Source organism: Bos mutus, chromosome 16 (genome assembly GCF_027580195.1).
Source record: "Bos mutus isolate GX-2022 chromosome 16, NWIPB_WYAK_1.1, whole genome shotgun sequence".
Lineage (NCBI taxonomy): Eukaryota > Metazoa > Chordata > Mammalia > Artiodactyla > Bovidae > Bos > Bos mutus.
The window spans coordinates 24,929,541-24,934,859 of NC_091632.1; the positions used below are offsets into that span (position 1 = coordinate 24,929,541).

Consider the following 5,319-nt stretch of genomic DNA (forward strand, 5'->3'; position numbering starts at 1 on the left):
CCAATAGGCTGGAAACCCAGGGAAGAATTCAATTCAAAGGCAGTTTACTGGCAGAATTTCCTCTCTATGGGACCTTAGTCTGTTTTCTCTTTAGGTCTTCAACTGATCAGATGAGGCCCATCCACATCATGGAGGGTGATCTGCTTTACTCACAATCTACTGATTTGATGTTAGTCTCATTGAAGAAATACCTTCATAGCAATATCCAGACTGCTGTTTGATAAAATAGCTGAGCGCTATTTTATGTGGCCTAGCCAAGTTGGCACATGAAATTAACCATCACACAAGTCTTTATGCCACCCCAGCTAACATAACTGAAGCAGAGACAAGTCCTGCCCAATCTGTAGACTTCTGAGCAGTATTTTTATTTAACCTACTAAATTTCTGGATAATGTGCTATGTAACGTGAATAATTGGACATTAAATTTATAAAACATAGTCCGTCTACTTGTATATGCATTTGTTGCATCATTCATTTTTATTTTTACATTTGTTTTAGGTGAAAGTGACACTAAAATTTATGATGTGTGGTCAGGTTTGGAGCCAATAAGGATGCAGCAGGGTCACAGCACACCCCCACCACCTCTTTTGGGATGGGGATAACAAGCTCCTTAGTTGTTAGATCTTATGAATCAGTTTATTGAGGGACAGCAGTTTTTCAGCAACTCATACAGAACTATTTTAATATTTAAACAACTCAACTAGTACAGACTAGTTAGACATCAGCTGAGAATTAGGTATAATACTTTATGGCAGTGTTTTCAGTGGGCTTTGCCCATTTGTTTAATGATCCCAACAGCCCTAGAAGAAATATATGGCAAGAATTTGCCTTTGGTAAGAATCTACTGGGTCACCTTGGCAGAATCCCTTTTTCACTGGACAGACGGGTAGGCATAAGTCTATGCATTGTGTTTCTCATGGTGGATGCCACTCAGTCCTGAGACCATGACTCAGCTCAGAGGAACTGCTCTGGGATTTTGAGATTCTGTGAGAGGGCACACAATGAGGCCTATTGCTGATTAGAAATACATCATGTAAGAATATGTCTTCAAGTTCTCTGAGAATTCAGCCATTCAAGTCACAGATAGAATACACCAATAAGGCAGCAGTGTTGTCTATCTCAGTGAAAAAATGACGTAGGATTTGAGCTCAGCCATGGCTCAGAATACTCACTCTTCTTAAATGTAAAAAGTTACCTGACCATTGCAGAAAGCCATAGCTCAGAAGAAAGAAGTGAAGTGAAAGAAGTTCTCATTAAATAGGATCTAGTAAAATGAAAACAGAGACCTTCACTTAATTTACTTACAACCTCTTGTTGAGTAAATGTTAAAATATTATCTTTGTCTTATTGCTAAGGAAAAGGTTTAACCCTGCCTGGGAAAGTGAGACATCATGCTTCAGAAAGAAATGAGAGGTTTTCAGTGTATGTTGCAGCAATGAGTTTAGCAGCAAACAACCCAAATAGGCTCAGATTTACTTTTGGATGGTCTAGAAATTTATTTTTGAACTTTAAAAAATATCTTAATGGGAATTCCCTGACTGTTCAGTGGATAGGGGTCAGTGCTTTCATTGTGGGGACCTGGATTCATTCCCTGGTTGGAGGACCAAGAACCCACAAGCCATGCAGTGCAGACCAAAAAAAGGATCTTAATATCCCCATTCCAAATAATCTATAGATATAATTAACATTGATTTTGCACAAACCAGTTGTTGAGAATAAAAGCCTTGTGATAAAATACCTCAGGGTTTACAAGGACTTGAAATTTTAAATAGCAGGGCATTGTTGATTGTCTGATTCCAAACTCTACTCACACAGACTTGCCCTGTGATTCTAAAACAAGAAATTTAACCTGGATGGACCTAGTGTTAGCAGGGATTCTGATTTTAGGGTCTATTTCCACTTTTGTGAGATAGGGTATGACTTGAAGATGTGATGAAATTGTAGAGCAGTTAAATCCGTGGTAGGACCTACACTTTTTCCCATCTTGTTTTTGAGTTATTGGTTCATAGTGGTTGGGAAAGGTAGCTAGGATTAAGGGAGTACATCCTGTAATGTGTAAAGTTGACGTGAGAAGGACAAACACGCCCTTCACACAGGGCCTGCCCTTCTTTGCAATCACAAAAAAATGCAGACCTGTTTAACATAGTGCTATGCATTTAGTTGTAAGAGTTAATAAAAACTGACTGAATGGATGGATGGATGAATTCATTCCTTTAGTGAAGCAGATGAGGAGAACTAGTTGGAAGTCTAAGGCAGAACAAAAGCCATTTCTTAAGTATCTTCTCGTTCAGATCAAAGCAGCTTTGGGAGACTGAATTATCTGGGAAATTGCTTCAAACCCACATTTCACTTTTGATGGCTAATCCCTCTTGTAAGATGAATGTTGAAGTACTCTTGGCATAGCGACAGGCAATGGGGTTAGAGAGTTTCTTCCTTCCTCAATTTCTGGTAAGGTCAAAAGTAAACCAGGATTTAGCGCACATCTGAGGCTGATCTTTTTTTTTTTTAATATACAGGATTAGAACCATAGATTCATGTATTGTGACAATCATGAGACATTGGAAACAATGGGTGTGTCTCAAAAATATTGTTTAATAAAAGCGTTGTTGGGTGTAAAAAAGCAACTTGCTTGAACAGATGTCTGCACTCTGACTTTTATGTAAATAAAAAACAAAATGATTCTATACTTATTCTGTGGGTACATGTGTATATACAAATATGCAACAATATATAAAAATGATAAACTCTGAAATTGGAGAGGAGGTATGGATTAGATTGGCTTTTGATCATTTTCTCTCTATGCTTTACTTCTATCTTTTTAGTTTTCCTCAACAAGATTTATGAGTGAGACAACTAGTATGTTTGAATATAAGTACTAAGTCTTTCGCATTTTCCCGAACTTAAATTGTATACTTGTTAAGAACAAGAGTACTTCTGAAACATGTGATTTCGAAACGTTTCTAAGCTTTAAAAATTGTATTTTCCTGTATTTAATCTCCATGAATCTTCAAAGGTTAGCCTCTTTTTTGCTGAGTGCCTTCTTTTTAGTATTTTACCTACTGGCATTGCTTGTAAATAGCTTAGCTAACAGACATGGTAATCCCTTCACTATAAAAAGGCAAGCCCTGTTTTTTAGAGCACTCAGAGAGAAGACCATCTCTCTTAAGAGAATCTCTTGGTTTCAGAGCTGATTTATGAACTAATTATACAAATGAAATGTGCAATGAAACATCTGATAGCAAGACAGGTGCAATTAAAAAAAAAAACAAAAAACACTGAAGACTATAAGTCTGAATGAGATTGTATGTAACCAAACCAGGTTAAGTTTTGCAAGGGATAAACCATCCTATTTACAGACAGTGGAAAATTTTAAGCTCTTGACAGGACATTTTCTCTGGCCATTCCAAAAATAGAAAAAGGCAGCTGGGAAGAAGACCCACAGGTTTTAATGAGGCTTATCAGCCACTAAAAACACTCCTGGAATCCCAGGATCAAGTGCTCCCCACCTGTTGAACAAGAAATGAGAACATGTGAGCATTTGGTTACAAATCCTAGAGCATGAACAGAAGGCCCACAAAATATTATAAGAGGCAAAAGCAGCTGGAATTGTCTGACAAAAAATGACAGGCAGAAATGAGAGTGATGGTGAATAGGTAGCTGCTTTGGGAAATATAAATGATTGCATATACCAAGCATGAATTGAAAAATTTGTGTCAAGCAAACATATATAGTGATCTAACATATGTTGACAATTATTTTACACATATAAGTGGTTACAGTGTAACTATACAACTATTATATATTTATTTTATATAACTAATATATGTACTTATATAGTATATACTATATAAGTAACTCTTGTATAACCTCCAATAACCTGTTATTCACACACTGTCTTGCGTAATTCTCATGAAAACCTGAGGAGTATTTGCATCATTGAGATGAGCAAAGTGAAGTAGGGTGCTCTTAGACACAAGTTGGAGAGTGCTAGAGGTGGCACTGGAAACTCCCTCTTCTAGATCCAGAACGTATTACTGTTCTACTACATAGCATGGCTGTTCAAAGCAGTTAGATGCTCTTTGGAAAGAACACTGGGATATGAATTTCTGTGCTTTGGCTGAATAAAAAGGATATGAGTGACTAAATGAAGAACAGCTGTATTTGCTGAGTTCATGATCTTTCTCTTTCTTGAAACTCTTTGGTGACCTTTTTTTTTTTTTTTCATATTGAAGTATAGTTTAAGTCACCTTTGGACTAGCACACACGGGTAATAAAGGAAGGGTGTATCCCTGCATGTTCATATGCAGCGCCCTGCCCTTGACCTCCTGTCAGTAACTTTAATCCCAAGTTCAGGCCAAAATGAAGGAGTTTATTAGTTTTTTCATTTTGCAATGTAGTTAGAGTTTACATGCAGTTAATACTATAAAACTTTATTTTTGTCCTGTGAACAGCTTACTTTTAGCACAAGTATTTGATAGTAGTAGAATATAAATAATTTATATTTGTGATTATAGTGCTTGCTTCGGCATCACATATACTAAAATTGGAACGATACAGAGAAGATTAGCATGGCCCCTGCGCAAGGATGACACAGAAATTCGTGAAGCGTTCCATATTTTTAGAATGGCATTGAAACATGTAAAATATCATGTATGAAACAAGATGCCAGTCCAGGTTCGATGCACGATACTGGATGCTTGGGGCTAGTGCACTGGGACGACCCAGAGGGATGGTATGGGGAGGGAGGAGGAAGGAGGGTTCAGGATGGGGAACACATGTATACCTGTGGCGGATTCATTTTGATATTTGGCAAAACTAATACAATTATGTAAAGTTTAAAAATAAAATAAAATTAAAAGCTTTGCAAAAAAAAATTTATATTTTTGATTATAAATAATTTATATTTGTGATTCTTGTCAGAAGAAGCAATGTCAGTATTACACATTGAAAATTTTGTGTTTGTGAGGCAGACTATAAAAGATTTACAGGAACTTGGAGATTAAGACAAAGGAAAGAATGAATAATAATCTTGAGAAAGGACAACAAAAACCACCCCTCTTCCCCTAATATGTTCCCATAGAGATTATAGAATTTTCAGGGGCAATTCTGAGTTGAGTAGGGTTAGGAAGTATGGAATAATTACTAGATCTCTCCTGTTCACGCTCTTCCCCACCAAAAATAATGTATGACACACACACACAATTATTAGGACTTTGGATATTAACTGACATAATCTCATTATAGTTCTGTATTAGATATCCAAAAACGGGTTCTACTAAGTAACCTTAACTTAATGTGGATACTCTTGAACCTGGGAG

General features: G+C 36.7%; 1 non-coding gene across 1 annotated transcript; it reads left to right on the forward strand.

Moving 5' to 3' along the window:
- The first annotated feature begins 4,514 nt into the window (after positions 1-4,514).
- LOC138991320 (U6 spliceosomal RNA) lies at positions 4,515-4,621 on the forward strand. The gene has a single exon (XR_011467342.1). It is a non-coding gene; the product is annotated as a U6 spliceosomal RNA (small nuclear RNA).
- The last annotated feature ends 698 nt before the right edge of the window (positions 4,622-5,319 follow it).